The 17,620-nt window shown below is 49.0% G+C and overlaps 1 protein-coding gene across 2 annotated transcripts in view; it reads right to left on the bottom strand.

Annotated features, from left to right (window-relative positions):
• Positions 1-16,779, bottom strand: part of MGAT5 (alpha-1,6-mannosylglycoprotein 6-beta-N-acetylglucosaminyltransferase) — a 370,454-nt gene extending 353,675 nt beyond the window's left edge. For both annotated transcript variants that reach the window (XM_004265434.4, XM_033420274.2), the window contains exon 1: positions 16,418-16,779. The gene's annotated coding sequence lies outside the window, so the exon portion shown is untranslated. The remainder of the gene's footprint in view (positions 1-16,417) is intronic.
• Positions 16,780-17,620: the final 841 nt, after the last annotated feature.

Raw genomic sequence — 17,620 nt, 5'->3', positions numbered from 1 at the left:
GGGGAAGGGTGAGCTGTGACAGGGCGAGAGAGAGTCATGGGCATATACACACTAACAAACGTAGTAAGGTAGATAGCTAGTGGGAAGCAGCCGCATGGCACAGGGATATTGGCTCGGTGCTTTGTGACAGCCTGGAGGGGTGGGATAGGGAGGGTGGGAGGGAGGGAGACGCAAGAGGGAAGACATATGGGAACATATGTTTATGTATGACTGATTCACTTTGTTATAAAGCAGAAACTAACACACCATTGTAAAGCAATTATACCCCAATAAAGATGTTAAAAAAAAAAAAAGAATCTACCATAAAAAAATAAATAAATAAAATTAAAAAAAATAAAAACAAGAAAATAAACCCACAGAAAAATGAAGGCACAACATTTGAAACTATTCGATTCCAATCTTATAATATTTTCTGAAACAAAGAATCAAACAATATGATTCCCATTATTATTTTATATGATTGCCCAAGGTATTAGTAGTATTGGATGCGTGAAGATCCCTCCCATGATCAACTTCTAAAGAATTAGAAAGGAAATGTTCAGCATTTTCATGCTGTAAATATAGATTTAGAAGCTGTGAGAGGAAAAAGATGCACATGGCAGCACAGCAATGACTCGAAGAACGGTGCAGTAAGCTACTCTGTGGCAAAGTCATTTCCTCTCAGCAGAAGTTTCCAGAAACAGAAAAAGGCTGACGCCACTCCCAGAAATCCAGTTACAGCTGGGGCACAGCCTCTAAGGTGGACTCACTGGGCAGCAAGGTAGCAACCAGGACAAAGGGCACCCCTTAGGAAGCTGTCTACCTCCACCCCAAACCCTGATTTCTGAGAAATGCCCCTTCCCCCGCAAATCAGGAAAACACCCAGGCAGCCGTTTACGCAACATATTTCTTGGGCAATGGGGTACTTCATAGGGCTGTGCTGTGGTTCTATCACTTTGAAGTGCACAAAGAGGAAAACAGAAGTTGGGCTGTATACAGGGACTCCTCCTGCAGAATGTCTGTGGGTTTTCTCCACTTGAAAAGCAGAACCAGAAACCACACTTCTGTTAAGGATTCAGATAATCAGTCCGTTTGGCTTTAAATGCATCTTGTACCGCGTAGTGATCAACACAAGCCTTGCCAGAGGACTGTTCTGACAAACTTGCCTCCTTGTGTATGATAAAAGAATGACCCAAGGGCAGATCAAGCACAATTCTTTGACCAGGTCTAAGAAGAAAATGAGCCAACTGGAGATAAGCCCATACCCCCTCTACACCCATACCTGGCAGTCTTGGGGAAAGCCTGAGTCACGAGGTGGTCAACTCCCCAATGAATGGAAGAGACAGCGCAGCGGTGGGGTGTGTAGTGTCCAGACCGCTCCTCAATTCTACTCCACGATTTCTGTACTACCCACGCCTTGGCGGATAGGTGAGATGGTACCCCTTCTCCAAATGTTTGCAATGTATAAAATAAAATACATAGGATTACAGAGGAAGTCAATTATATTTAAATATGGTTACCAAAAACTTTTAAAATTGTGACATAATAACACATATGCTTGGGACTTCCCTGGTGGCACAGTGGTTAAGAACCCACCTGCCAATGCAGGGGACACGGGTTTGAGCCGTGGTCCGGGAAGATCCCACATGCCGCGGAGCAACTAAGGCCATGCGCCACAACTACTGAGCCCGGGTACCTAGAGCCCGTGCTCTGCAACAAGAGGGCCCACCGCAATGGAAGGCCTGCGCACTGCAATGAAGAGTAGCCCCCGCTCGCCGCAACTAGAGAGAAAGCCTGCGCGCAGCAATGAAGACCCAACGCAGCAAATAAATAAATAAACAAATAAACAAAATTGCTAAAAAAACCCCACACATATGCTCGTTTATTAATACATTAAATAACACTATCTAGCAGCATGTAATAACCACCATAATTTCTAAGTCATAATGAACATGACATTTCAAGATTATCTGTTAGCCATCTAAAATCTGATATGAAAATATGGGCTTCCTATTGGTGACAAAGTCGCAGACAATGCTAATATTACTGTGGTTTGTGGCCAACATCCAAAAGTTAAGGAATTGCTCAATTTTGGTTAGCGGTGAGTGAAAATCAAGGTGTAATACTTTCCCACGCAAGCTCACAGATCCCCTTGAATCTCTGCAAAGAGGGCTGCAGTAGCTCACATGAAACTCATGCGATAATCTGATTTCATCCCCTACTCTTACGGCTCTTCCAGAATCATGAGACCCACAACAGAGCCGGAACCCAGCAGTAGAATCAACCACTTATAAGGGAGCAGGGAGGAGCTACCACAAGGAGAGTCAGCCACCCATGGAAGAAGCAGAATGGGCCAACAACTCTACTCCCTTTTTCTCCATCAGTTGTACCCAATGTGTGGGCTACAGTTTTCTATTTTTTAAACGGTTAGTGTTAAGAGATATTTAATTCAGTTGACTCACGGGTGGGGGGATTACTTTGCAAATCATTTCCCCTAGTGCTGTGTTCTAAACGTTATTAGCCCCCGAGTTCAAGGCTTATAGCAAACTTCTAACACCCCTTTACTCCCTGAAATCAATTCTTAGATAACCTTCCTAAACACATTTTCAAACATATGTATTTATTGCTTTAATAGTAATATAAATGAGAATAAAAGGAAAATTTATAACAAACTGAACATGTATTTCAATATGCAATTAGTTGGACAAGACCAATCTAGAAGGCTTAAGAAGTTGTTAGATGCTTGTACTTTACATAAAATAAAAAAACAGGTGAGTTACAAGTGTGGACTGCCACAGGTGATATGGTGATGTCATGGGGGGGTAGTTTCCAAAATGGCAAACACCTCTTGGTAAATTTCCCAATAAAACAAAGCACAATCTTTCTTCATTGACTGGAAAAGTCAACGTTTATTTGCAACATGCAAAATACTCTTCATGTATAAGTTAGGTCTCTAGGTTCAGGTAATAAATGGGTTTTGTCATCCACAATCATCTTGTTACCAAATTGGCCCACCAGACCTGCGCCAGGCAAAGCCCCCCTAGTCTTCACCGAGGATGCTCTTTTTCAGATTGGATTCGAGTAGCCAATAACTAAACCAATGCTGAGACTGGAACAGCACAAGCTGTATTCAGTAGCCAAAGACTGGAGAAGAGGGAACCTAGTTTGCAAATCAAATTAATCCAATTCCGACAGAGACACCAAATATATAGGAGGGTGGAGATTAAAGATTGGGATTTGGAAACAGTGGGAGAAACACTGATGAGTTATCTGAGAGGAGGGGTGTGGTTTGGACCTGGAACTGTACCAACTCTCCTTTTCAGTCATTGCATGGGCTTTTCCAGTGGCTGTCATGGCAATCGTCAAGTGTCATGGCGCCTGTGGGTGTGTCATTTAGCATGTTAATATATTATAATGAGTGTATAATGAGGCTCAAGGACTACAGGAAGGTAAATCTTCTGTCATCTTGGGCCTAGTTGATTCTAACCAACACTTTTTTTTTTTTCTCTTTGCAGCTTCCACCTGAAACTTAGATCAGATTTGGTTTCTATTCAAGGGAGGGGCAGGGGTATGATTCTGGGGCAACAGCCATGGTAATAGTCTCATAGTGAGACACAGGATACACGTAGGGGTGTAAGACTATTCTACCCATCACAGATGTTGGCATCCCTGGTCCCCATCCAGTAAATGGTAGTAGCACACCTAACTCACTGACAACCAAAACTGTCCCCTGAATTTCTAAAATGCCCCCAATAAACTCCCTAGAGCTAGCCAAAATCCACATTGCAGTACCCACGCTCTGCCCACCTCTGGGTGACGTCAAGCTGGACCGCTCAGGGGACACTGCCCAGGAAACTTGCATTTGCATAATAAGAGAAAGATCCGTCTTGCTGAGTGGCTTACCCAGCAACAAGCGCCCTTACCCAGAGTTCTGCCCTTGGGACACAAAAAGCAGAACAAGGCAGGGAAGAGAATTAAGCAGTGAGGCAGATGGAGGCAGCAAGGAAGCAAGGGGGTTCCTGGGGTCCCTGGGGTCCCCAGAGCTTTGATCCCAGGCTGCTGGCAGCTCACAGCTCCGTTCCTGTGGCCCTGAGGTGAACTCTCCACTCGTGCTGAAGCAAGCTCCAGCGGGGGTGTGTCGCCAGCACCCAAGAGTCCTTATTCATTACACATGTCCAATCCCCTGCTGGGAGGGCCACCCACCTGAACTAAGGAGGGCAGCTCACATCAAAAATGTTTAGACAGGGCGTCCCTGGTGGCGCAGTGGTTGAGAGTCCGCCTGCCGATGCAGGGGAACACGGGTTCGTGCCCCGGTCCGGGAAGATCCCACATGCCGCGGAGCGGCTGGGCCCGTGCGCCATGGCCACTGGGCCTGCGCGTCCGGAGGCTGTGCTCCGCTGTGGGAGGGGCCACAACTGTGAGAGACCCGCGTACCGCAAAAAAAAAAAAAAAAAAACAAGTTTAGAAGAACCTATTCTTTTTTTTGTTTGTTTGTTTTGGCGGTACGCGGGCCTCTCGCTGTTGTGGCCTCTCCCGTTACGGAGCACAGGCCCCGGACATGCAGGCCCAGCGGCCGTGGCTCACGAGCCCAGCCGCTCCGTGGCATGTGGGATCTTCCCAGGCCGGGGCACGAACCCGTGTCCCCTGCATCAGCAGGCAGACTCTCAACCACTGCGCCACCAGGGAAGCCCAGAAAAACCTATTCTTTTTCGAAGAACCTACTTTATTTGGGGGACGCTGCTCAGACTTTTACCAAAGCTCCCCATGCTGTACTGGAAGCTCATTTGGTTTTGACTCTGCTCTCACGGCCAGTAAATAAATGGGCCAGTGCCCATTCTTCATCTGGCATTTCAGAATCTAGAAAGACAGATCCAGATCCTTCTGAAGCCTCTTCTGCCTCAGCTCCTTCTCATCAGTCTCATTAGCCACACAACATAAATAACAATGTTGTCCTCCCCCGGCAGGCTTGGGAAATTTAGATATCGGAGAAATTTAGCCTTTAAGGGCCCAATTAGATATCTGAGTAAAAAGGGAAAAAAATTTTTTCCAGAGACTTTCCAACTCCATAAGCCCATGACTTAATGTCTCTAAATTTTATTATGCTCAGAATTAATATCACCCTAATTCAGAAAGGTATTCTAAAAGAACCCAAGATGACTGTTGTTCAACCTCTTCCACTAATGGACTCCATTATATCACAGAAAAAGGCACTGCTGGAATCTAATGAATAAATAACTAGCACTTGAATAGAATTTGTGTCCATTTTAATGCCAGCTACTTTCCACAAGAAAGCCTCATTTAAATTAGAAAGCGGGGAGAGGGGGGAGCCTGCTCATAATGAAACACTTCCGAAATGCTTGAAAAGTTTCCTGTATAAGCCAATCAGGTATAACGTTAAATAGCAAAAACTTAATTGTTGAATCTAAGTGAATAAACCAGAGAATTTGAGTGGAACACAGGAAAAGGGTTAGTTTTCACATCTGCCGGATTTGTTTAGTATAATTTCCAGAAGAGTTATCAGGAGAGCTAATAGTCCCTTGAACGGTGTGTCTTCTAAATGGAGGCTCACAACTCACCAATGGGTTATGAAACCAATTCAGGACAAGGGTCAGAAAACGTTGTCTTCAAGAGCAGGAGAGTAAATACCTTAGGCTTTGCGCAGGCCAGATATCTCTGTCACAACTGCTTGACTCTACCATTGTATCTTGAAAGCAGCCATAAACAATCTTTGCGTTCCAACCAAACCTTATTTACAAAATGCGCTGCAGGCCACAGCGCTGACTCCAGACCAGAATTTTTTTCAGCAAATGGAAGGGTAGAAAACAGCAGAGGCCATGAGAGGTAGAAGGGTAGGTAGTATCTCATGAAAGTTTTCTTGCTGCTATACACACGTGTATATGTGAGTTCTGGTCAATATGTATTTCTTACTGTAGGTTGAGGGTCAAAAGCCACCATGTTAGAAATGATAAATAGTTTGAGAAGAAAAAAACAAGTCTTCTTCTGACTGAAACTGATAAGAGTTTACAGGACTTTCATGTTTAAAAAACAAGAAAGAAAAAAGGGTAGATATAATGGGCAAGTTCTTAAGCCTAACGTATAATCTTAAAAGAATATTTTAAAATATATTAAAATTTGAAAAAAGAATATGAATTAGTTACAAGTAGTCCAAAATGATTCTTCAAAAGGACACTAAAACTGCTTCTTATGCTATGCAAACATCTGATCTGAGCTGTGCATCAGTTAGCAATGGCTGCATAACAAAGTTCCCCCAGAACTCTGTGGCTTAAAATAATCATCAATGCTTTCCACAACTCTACAGGTCAGCTGGCTGGTTGGTTCTGTCCAACCTAGTTAAGCCTAGGACAGGCTTAACTAATCTTGGCAAGATAAGCTCAGGAGACTTCGACCAGCATGAAGTTCAGCTGGGGGCTGGCTAGTCCAGGAGAGCCTCAGCTGACACAACTTGGCTCATTCCCCTGCATCTCTCAGTCCCTCCCTTAGACTAGCCCAGGCACGCTTTCATGGGGCTGGCAGGGATCTGAGCGAGCACGCCTAGCTGTGTAAAAGGTCAATCAGAAGCTCGTAGGCTCTTTAACTGTTTATATGGCATCTGCTAACATCCCAGGAGCCAAAGCAGTCACGTGGCCAGGAATGGGGAAGGGGAAGGATGGGGACTAGTAAGTTACAAGGCAAAGAGTGTGGATACACGGAGGCCATTAGTGCAATCAATCTGCCACAGACGTTATTTACTATTCGTCATCATCACCTTGGCAGAAGCAGAGAGATTTTACATTGTTTTAAGCTTTCCCATTACCATTTCTCACTTTGGTTTTCCATTATCACTTCTAAGGCAGGAAGGCAGAGTGAAAAGAACATAGGCTTTGGAACCAATGAGATCCAGTTCTGCAGCCTGGCTCCGCCACTTCTGGCTACATGACCCTGTGCAGGTCTCCTTTGCACCTCAATTTCCTCATCATAAAAATAGGACTACTGGGCTTCCCTGGTGGCGCAGTGGTTGAGAGTCCGCCTGCCGATGCCGGGGATGCGGGTTCATGCCCCGGTCCGGGAGGATCCCGCATGCCGCGGAGCCGCTGGGCCCGTGAGCCATGGCCAGTGAGCCTGTGCGTCCGGAGCCTGTGCTCCACAACGGCAGAGGCCGTGGCGGTGAGAGGCCCACGTACCGCAAAAAAAAAAAAAAAAAAATAGGACTACTAACATAACATCAGCCGGAACACGAAATGTGTGTAGCTCAATGTCTGGCCACCTCAGATCTCAAATCTTAAGACACTGTTTGCAAATAGTTAACTTAAATATATTCAAAAAGATGAGGAACAAGGCAATAGGAAAATTTCCTGAGAAGTGAAGTTTCTCGACAGAAAAGTACAGTTCCTTTACATAAAAACTAGAAAACCATTTCTTTACAAAGAGTTTTGGGGACTGTGGCAGCAAAAAAATGGCCCCCGAGGATGTCCACATTCTAATCCCTGAAGCCTGTGAATACAGGACAGGTGTGATGAAGCTATGGACCTTGAAATGAGATTATCCTGGATTATCTGGGTGGACCAATCTAATCACATAGATCCTTAAAGTCAGAGAATCTTTCCTAGCTGTGGTCCCAGCCTGATGGCAGAGGGACACGGAGTCAGCCCAACATTGCTGGTTTTGAAGCTGGAGGAATGGGCAGGAGCCTGTGAATGTGTGTAGCCACTGGCAGATAAAGGGGCAAGGCAAAGGATTCTCCCCTAAAGCTTCCAGAAGGAATGGACAACTTGATTTTAGCCAGTAAGACCCGTGTTGGACCTCTGACCTTCAACATAACATAATAAGACAATGAATTTGTGTTGCCTTAAGCCACCCAGTCTGTTGTTATTTGTTAAAGCAGTAACAGAAAGATGATGTAACTTGTCATCTTTACACAAAGGCTGACAACGAGGAAATAGAAAAGTCTCTCTTGAAGCCACTGAACCAGAAGGAAGAAACTGTGGAACGTGGAGAACACTAACCAGGCATGGCATCAGAATTGGAAAGCTGTATCTGATTCTGGTTATAAGGGCAATGAAAGGAAAGGCAGTATGACCGAATAAGCAACTCATTAACCAGGAAAACATTTCATTGCAGGCTACTGGGAAATACAATTAAATCATTATTTATCCATACAATCTCCAAGGATCCCCTGGCTATAGCTGACAAACACGTGCTAGGGGAAAAGCCATATTTTAAAACTACTTCCACAGAAACTTTCTACAGGTTTCATTTAACTGATGGCTATTCCAGAGATACGCAGCTCCGACTCTGATCACTTCCACTTCTGTTTATAGATAACAGGACAATAAGGTAACAAGCCCTAGTGGTGTGTGGACATGAACACACACACACACAAAGTCTCAATTTGTTGGGCTTCCTGAGCCCACAAATAATGCTCACAGTGAGGGAGAAAAAAGTGTACAAAAAGTCCACTGATTGACTTGAAAAACAGAACTCCAAACCGGCACAAAGAGGACCCCAAAATTAGGAATACATCTAAGAATATTCTTAAGGACAGATTAAAGAAACTACAGTAGATGAGTGTGCTGGGTTCAGCCCGGAAGTCACAGATCCCACAGATGCAGGAGACACTAAGAGATGCCTCATTTGATGGATGAGAAACCAGAACCACCCAGCGCCGAACTGACCTGCCTGAGGACAGCCCTCTAACTGCGGAGAGGCCCCACCTGCCTGAGCCGGAGCTAACGCATGACGCCATGCTGCCCAGCTGATCACGTGACTCTTGTGTCGGGCCCCGTGCAAGGCTATGCGGCTTCCGATCATACCTACAGAGCTCCAGACTCCTTGCTGCGAAACCCCTGGAGCCAGATGTAATTTTTTAACCAACCTGGGGGAAAAAAACTCTCCCTTTCTGGAGCTCCCATCAGAATAGGAAATAAGGAATGGTGAAATATAGAAGAAAGTTGATAACATTTGCCTGTACTAAATTATGTACCGTGAAAGATTACCCACATATAATGTCACCTTTAAATCTAGCAAGCACAGTGGTTAGGCATCACAGAAGGGGAGGAGGGGGAAATGGACCATTATTAGTCGCTGGAGCTGAGAACTCTGTTAAAGAAGGTAGGCCATCCCGATGGACAGAGGGGCTGGAAGCTATGTTTGAAAGGATCTCACATCAGACTGGAACTCCTCATATGATGAACAATATTGGGGAGGGAGATGGAGGAAAGCATCCCTTTCCCTCCAAGTCCCCACTTAGGGCGCCTCTAACCTTGGTGGCTTTGAAAAATTCTAGGAGATGGGGTAAGGGAAGTATACAAACACAAATACTAAGAAAAGTATGGAAGGAAAACAGAAAGATCATACTTAGCAAGAGGCAAAGACAGTGCTTTCCTAAACAAGATGTGTAAGAGAAAGAATTGATCATTTAGAAAACTCCTCAGTGGAATAAACACTAGTAAACAAAAAAATCAGAGTTGAAAATAACAGACGGTCCCAAAAAAAAGCAGCTGCAAGGAGACTGATATCAAAGTCTCTATTCTTTCAACATAGATGTTTCAAAGGGAAGCAGCGATGAAGGTATATAAAGAATTTGGTCCAGTGCAAATTCTTAGGCACTTTCCCCGGGACGCTGTGCCACAGAACCACAGAACTCTGTGAGCCTGGTCATCTTCTGCTCTTTGAATCTCAATTTCCCAAGAGGGGGAAAAAAAAAAATAGCTTCACTAGGGGAAGCTGGCTAAGCCTGTTATTTCTAGGCTGAGAAGGACGGACCGTGGCCTCTTATTTCTAAACATACAAAAACACACATCCCAAAAGATAGTGATCATAAAGGGCTGGTTCTTGTTAGGTAAGCATTTCAACTGTCTACTAAAGATTCTGCCAGCAAAGGCAAAAACAACTTGAGTTTTTCCTCAATCTTTTTTTATTCAATAAGGGAATTTTATTTCTTTATTCTACACTTCCTTTGCCACATGTGTAAGATTATACAACTTTAGGACTGAACAGAACGTTGGAGCTCATTCAATCCCCTCCTACTTTCCAACATAAGAACTGAAGCCCAAAGCGGTCATATGGGCTGAATTAATGTGTTCTTCATTTGCATACTGCTTTATAACTGAACTTAACTCTTCTGTGTGGGCCCTGACCAGGCCTAGACTTTAAACTTTTGAGCAGCTAGGGACTATGTATTAACCAGAAGTGTTCAGAATCAGGAGCAGGTGAGAGCAATGTCATGTCTGATGCAAGCCCGGTCATATGTAAGGAATAAGATGAAAGGAAATGGTGCTTGTTGGCACGCCGAATGGGAAAATTCCACGAAGCACGAAAATCCCGGTGGTCGGAGGAATATTTTGCAGGGCCTTAGCTCTCTTTCTAGGATCCCACAGATACTAAGGGAATGTCTTCACAGGCCCCTCCTTGGAAATGTTGAGAAATAGCCCTGACTCCTCTGCCGGGTTACCCCCGGCCCACCCCATGCTCCTAAAGGGTGGAAATCAACACTGAGAGGAGCGAGGAGCTGTAAGACACAGCTGCAGAGACTGACACAGAGAGACAGAGGGAGAGAGAGAAAATGAATATTTAAGAGTGAAATGTAAAATCCATCCCAGGCCAAATTCCTAAGATGTCAAACTTAAAAGGTGACATGAACAAGGGAGCACCTCATGTAAAGGCACGTAAGTTGCTTACATCCTCCCATTCGGGGCTGGAGAAAGGAGTGGGGCACACCCACCTGTTCCCCACCAGATTGCAGGGTGAGGCTGGGTGTGAGCACACAGGGTTCTGGGAGTGGGTGGGACAGACGCCAAATGACCATCACATTCTCTTCCTGGGTCATTTCTCTAAACAAGGCAGGCACACATCTGTTATCAGCTGTTGTCACTTGTCCCTGAGGGACCAAGGCCCAGTTTGGCCACTGCTGTCAGCCAGAGGGACTTCGAGCAAGTGCTTCTACCTCCCTGCACCTCCAGGACCGCAGCTAAAAAGAGAAAGGACGCAGGGAGATCTCCCTGAGGTCCCTTCCAACCCCTGAGTGCCTAAGACTCCTCTTGGCTTTGGTTGGAAAGCCAGCGCTGGCCAGTACAGGGTGAGCTTGCTAGCCTAAACAACTAAGCACAGTCCAGCTAACGCGGGCTCGGGACCTAGACCACCCGGGTTCGAATCCTTACCCTGCCGCAAGTGGCTAGCTGTGCGTGGCCCTGGCCAGCTTTCACAACCTCCCAATTCCTCAGTCTCCCTACTGTGGAAACTGGGAATAACAATACCATCCACCTCGGCGTTGTAGCGAGGAGTAAATGGGATAGGAAAGAAGCCTTTGCAATCGTGTCACCTCTAGAAGATACAGATACATTTCTCATCACCATCGCTCCGAGTTTCCTCGCCCACCTGCTCTCGACACTTCTCCACCCAGACATACCATCTCCGCTGATCACCAACATAACACACTCCCATGGGTGGACGGAGACATGAAAGAGATCCAAAACTATCATAGCAGAGCACTGTTCTGTGTGGGATATTAGAAAAAGCATCTTACCAGCATGCCAGGCCTTAGAAGCGGCTATGCCGAGAATGCAGCCCTAAGGAGTGGCTATTTAAGCAGGAGTCGGTGGGCGGAGCTTAGGCAGGAGTCAGTGGGCGGTACCCATGCCCTCAGCGGCCATCGCCCCCAAATTACAGAGGGTGTAAATCAGTGAGGCTGTTATTCTTCTACGGATAACGCTGAAATGCTGACATTTTTGAAAAAGTAAATCAGTTGCAAACACCAGTACTTAACTCCTACAGGTAACGAAGTACTTGCATACACCTCGCTCCTGAGTTCATGAGCAACAGGGTGGAGAAATACTCCTTAGCCATCCTAGGCAACCGCCCCAGCTGGAGCCAAGGTTCAGCAGGCGTTAACTGCTGGGGGTGCCCATTTACAGGGAGAACTGCACCCTGCCCCCCCCAAGCCCAGCCCAGATAGCTTATCCCTCTTGCTTGTCCAGATCTGTGAGGCTGGACAAAGGGCCCGGATAGGAAGGACCCTGTTCTCTTTCCAGAAGGTTAGGTGTCCAGACAAGAGAGTGGTGGGATCTTGAAGAAATAAAGTGATTCCTCCAACCTTTCCCATGCACACATACAGCTTTCCAGATATGACAAAGTCGGCGAAGGAGGCACTTCGTTGTGGAAATGAGAAAACAAACACATAAATACAACAGTCCAAGCTGGCAAATAGAGATGGAGTCCCAACTCTTCCAGCTGAGAACGTGGTTACAGTACTAAGGCTCCTGGGACCCATTTTGGCGGCTTTCCAAGAGCTATTAATTTGCCTTAATATACTGAAAGAGAAGGTGAGATGAATTAAAAGTGAGACGGTAATTTTGAAGGACGATGTACGCCTTCATACCCAGCACCAGCGCCCACCATGTATGGCTCAAGGTGGCTGCCTGATAAACACCCCGTGAGAACCTACAGCTGGCACTGAGGTCACAACTATGCTTGGACTTTTCGTGTTGACCCAGGATGTGACATAGTATGAGGACATGGTTTAGATTAGCAACTTTAAGAAGAGGGGTTTAGGGAGATCTAGACTCAATTTCAAACAGAAATTTAAAAGTTTAGCCATTTATTCAATATCCTGGGATAAACCATAACAGAAAAGAATATAAAAAAGGAATGTCTATATGTGTATAACTGAGTCACTTTGCTGTACAGCAGAGATTGACACAACCTTGTAAATCAACTACACTTCAATTTAAAAAAAATTTTTTTTAACTGAATCCATCTTCTGGCTATTAAGAGTGACTCTAGGGCTTCCCTGGTGGCATAGTGGTTGAGAGCCCGTCTGCCGATGCAGGCGACGCGGGCTTGTGCCCCGGTCCGGGAAGATCCCACATGCCGCAGAGCGGCTGGGCCCGTGAGCCATGGCCGCTGAGCCTGCGCTCCGCAACGGGAGAGGCCACAACAGTGCGAGGCCCGCTTACTGAAAAAAAAAAAAAAAAGAGTGACTCTATACTTCAAAGCAATTATGAACTTTAAAGGCAGCCTAGTAAAACGTGCCCTGGCATGTACCAAATTTATTTCTGACCCAAACCTCTCCACTGTCACCCACCTGGCACTCTCCCCCAAATATAAAGGTACCACCTCTCTTTTTTTTAAAGTACCTAGATTCTATATCTTTTTTTTTTTTTTTTTTTTGCTGGATTTTAGTTCCCCGACCAGGGATCAAACCCGGACCCTCGGGGTGAGAGCGCACAGTCCTAACCACTGGACAGCCAGGGAATTCCCTAAAGTACCTAGATTCTGAAACACACACACCTTCCTTCAGCCAAAACTATCTGTTACTTTTGGCTGACACCTGGTGTCACCTGACACCGGGACCCTTCCCCAAACTTTGCCATCCCCCATAACAAACCCCAGAGATAATCCTCCTGACAGCACGGGCTTTCCGGAGAGCTACTGTGACAACATCGGCACAGAACGCCACCTCCAACCACCACACCACCCTCCTACAGCCAGTAAGCCAAGACACACAAAGAGGACGGAATAAGAGTCCTCACTGCTCTCTAGGCCTCTAGGGAAGGAGCAGAGCAACTACCTGCCTGGAGGACCAGAGTGCAAAAGGACAGGAACTTTCCAACCCAAGCAAGACTTGGGGTGGGAAAACTGCTCTGGGCATTTTCCAGACATCTCTGCAGAGGACACTGGTCACTGTCTGTCCCCCCCCCCCCCCCACCAAAATCAACCTGAGAGTGACTCTGCAGTGACTTAGATCCCGAACCACATGGAACATTAGGAAAAGTCATGTCAAATATCAGAGTGACATCTAGAATGATCGCGAGGAGGCTCACTTCTCAGTGGAAGAACCAAAGGCCAGGAACCAAAGGCCCCCTCGGCTAGGATCACAGGGGGACTCTGCTGTTGCAATGCTTTTGGAGGCCAGCTGGGCAGAAGGCTGGCTGGTTATTTTTAAACTGAGAAAACTGAATGGGAAGGTAGCAAATTTGAATTCTTGTGATCTCCTGAGGTCCTTTCCAGCTCCAAGATGCTACCAAAGAACACTGCATATGCACATACATATGCACACGCTTCTTTATAAAAACGTATATACGGATGTGTGAATATATATAAATGAGTACTATATTCACACTTCCAAACACAAAGCACTTGAAATGCGCACTGCTGAGGCGATTCAGAGGCCCCAGAGGCTGGAACGCAGATGCAACTGGCAGACCTGAGCAGAGCCACCAGCCCTCCTGCGACTACAGTCACCTTAAAACCAACCTGCAGCTGCTTGTGTAGGTGTGAACCCTGCCAAGCCCCAAAGCAGGACTCCAGACGCCTTTCTTCCAGTGACTCTAGTCACAAGTGTCCCAAACTCAGGAAGGCGGGCTGGAACAAAGGAGGGGAAGAAAAGAAAAGCCCAAACCTCTGTCCAGGCACCCAGCTCTGCCAGAGCCAGGGATCGGGGCAGAGCAGCATCCTTCTCCTCTTGCCCTGTCCCTCCAAGCAGCAAAAAGGTCACCCTCTTCCCGCTCTGCCATCACCTCCTTGCTCAGGGCCTCTCCTCTTCAAGTTGACTGCACGGACATCAAGTTGGTAACTGGGGAAACTAAAAAGGCCTCTAGAAAGGAGAGCTTTGCTCTAATCCTAACCAAGCCAAACAAATTTGAGGGAGCCTATCTCAGCCCTGAACAATAACAGCAAAAAGAATCTGTGGTTTGGGACGGGGGCGGGGGGGAAGGTGGTACGAAAATTTATTTATTAAGAAAGATCTGTGATGGTGTGCCTATCATGGGAAACAGTTTGGTGATTTTCTCCAATCAAAGACAAGGAAGTTCTGATCCTGAGTCAAGGCTCAGGATGTGGGTAGCTAAACTGGGGAGGGGGTGGGGAGGAGGTGGGCGGTAGGGGGTGTGTCTCTCGGAGTAAAAACCCACTAAGTCCCTCAGGTCCTGACAATGAACGGGGGCGGGTCGCACCAGCTTCCCACTTGCCTCTCTAGAGAATGAGATCCTACCTCTAACACTTGGATCTGAGTTGTTTACAGGTGCAGTGCTGTCATGCCACGGAACCCCGCACAAACCTCAGCTTTCCCCTCCTCAACTTCACAGCCCCAGCAGTGCCCAGCCTTCCCTAACTGTGCCGCCAGAGCCGGGTGCAGACAGCGGCGTCCGCCCTGGGCCGGGCCTGGCAGTCAATGTCAGGAGTACCCGGCCACAGACCTCGACTCCGGCATTTCTGAAAACCTTATGCGTCTCCAGGTTACCGCAGTACCCAAGCGCCCAGCACCCTGTTCGCGCTCCAAACGCGGCCCGGCAATGCAAGCGCCACCTCTTCCCTCTTCCGCGCGGCAGCTACGAAACCACGGCATTGTGTGTGACAGCGAGTGTGTGAGCGAACGTCCCCTGGCTCACACACCCCCTTCCACCCGGTCTGCTCACGGCGCCCGGTCTGTGCGCGCGGCGAGCGCATCGCGAGCCGGTGCCCCCATCAAGAGGCCTCACCGCCAGGCCTCTGGCCACCCGGCCTCGGACCTGACCTCGGGAAGCTGGGGGTAACGTCCACGCCCCCATTCTCGGCCGCGGGGGCGACCGGCGAGAGCAGCCCTGGGAGCCGGGCAAAGGCGAGGCAAGGGCCGAGGGGACGCGAAAGGGCGACTGGCGGGCGCCGCGCCCCCAAGTTTGCCAGCCGCGGGCCGGGAGGGGGCCAGGAGGGGGCCGGGGCGGCTCGCGACTCGGCAGGAAGTTCCCAGGGCTGCACTGAGCATGCTCTCGGGGATTATGTGCGCGGGTGTGGGCTCTGCGCTCCCCGCAGCCTCTCCGGCCAGGCAGCCTCCGGAGCGCGCCAGCGGGATCGTGGGCCCACGGAGGTCCCTTAGGGGTGGGGGGCACCCCCGGGCTTCCCTGGTCCCCAGGACCAGAGCGCCCGCCCACCGCATCCCCCTTCCCCCGGGGCCGGGAGCCAGCCTCCCTTGTTGTTCCTCCCCACTGGCCGGTGGCTGAGTCCGCCCTGCGCGCCCAGGTCCCGGGGACCCCAGCCCGGCCCACACCCGCAGCGTGACCCCACCAGGCTCCTCCGCGGTCCGAGCGCCCCTCTACCATCCCTGGCCGCTCGCCTCCAGCCCGCGCAACCAAAGCCTCCCCCGGACAGTCCCTTGAAAAGCCCAAACCCCCCACTTCCCAGGGGCCATGGGGGCCTGCAGTCTCCCCTGAGAAGGGGTTGCCCCGGGTAGGTGGGCGCCTCCAGGCGCGTCCCCGGCTGCACTCCCGGCTGTCTCAGAGCGGCCGGGGCACCCACGCAGGCGGCGGAGGGGCGGCGGGCGGAAGCCCCCAGCCGCGCAGCCCACGGAGCAGACTCTCTCCCCGCCTCCCGCGCCCAGCTCCCCGCGCCCTCCGCGGTCCCCTCTGCGTTCATCTCCCCGTGGAGATGGAAAGCTTCGACGCGATCGCCCCGACCCACTGGCTCTCACCTCCTTGTTGAGGAGCAGCAGCAGCAGCAGCCGGGAGTGCCTGCCAGCTGCCGTCCCCGGGGGGACCCAAGCTCCGCGGGGCACGGGGTCGCGGCACCCCTAGCCTGCGGCGGGGCTACCTGGGCTGGATCGAGCCCGGGGCCGCCGCGGCAGCCGCGGGAGCCGCAGGGCCGCCGCCGAGCGGGCCGCGGCAGGGACGGTCTGCAAACTCTCAGCCCTGGCGGGGCCGCGCACGGCGCGTCCACACTCGGCCTGGACACTGCAGAGACGCTCCTCGGGGGCTCAGCTGACCAGGGCGGGGGGTCTGGCTTCAAATTCTTCCTACCCTCCCCTCCCGACCTCTCCAACTTCTCCCCGCTTCTGGGCTCGCAGCTCTCTAAGGCAGGGATTCCGGCCGGGGACGATCGGCAAACTCCCCGCCCTCCCCGCGGAGCGCTCAGCCAATTCGGAACGCCCCAGCCTCTCAGGGGCCGTCTGCAAACTACCAACCCTGTCGGAGAGGACTTTACCAACCTCTCAATTCCGCAACCCGAAGGCAGCAAGGGAGACACTTCGCGGCCACAAATACTATTCTAGCAAGGTCAGGGGCAAATGTGCAAATGCTGATGTGACAATGCATCCTCCAGAGAGGTGCAGTCCAGGCCTCTCAGCACCAGGGGCCTTCCAGCAGTTAAGCCCAGTGACGGGAGATTATGGACTCAACCATCTACCGGACGGGCAGCTTGAATCAATGCCCTGAGCCTCAGTTTCCATCTTTGTAGAATGGGCTTTATGAAGCAGTATATGTTTCTGCCACTTGGTCGCTGTGACCTTGAGCAACCCACTTAACCATTTGAATTCAACTTCTTTATCTACGAACATAACAAATGGGGCTTCTTGAGGTTATTCTGAAGATGAAATAAAATATATGTAAAGTACTTAGCAATACCTGGCACATAGTAGGCACTCAACAAATGAATTCCATTTCTCTTTCTCTTTCCCACTCCCGCCCCCGGATTTTATGAACACTCTGGACTGGCTAGCTGAACACTGTACTGTTGTAAATTCAGAAAGAAATAAAACACATCCCATGCCCTGAAGGCACCACAAAGAACATTGACTGACACCACATATTAAATCCAACCAAGCCCCAGGAGAGAGAATGCTGTACAATGCTAGGCATTACAGATCCTTGTTAAGTATAGTATCTGGAATGGAATGAGA

The sequence above is a fragment of the Orcinus orca genome, chromosome 7, assembly GCF_937001465.1.
Source record: "Orcinus orca chromosome 7, mOrcOrc1.1, whole genome shotgun sequence".
NCBI lineage: Eukaryota > Metazoa > Chordata > Mammalia > Artiodactyla > Delphinidae > Orcinus > Orcinus orca.
The sequence above is the reverse complement of the archived record's forward strand: the minus strand, read 5'-3'. Positions and strand labels throughout refer to the sequence as shown.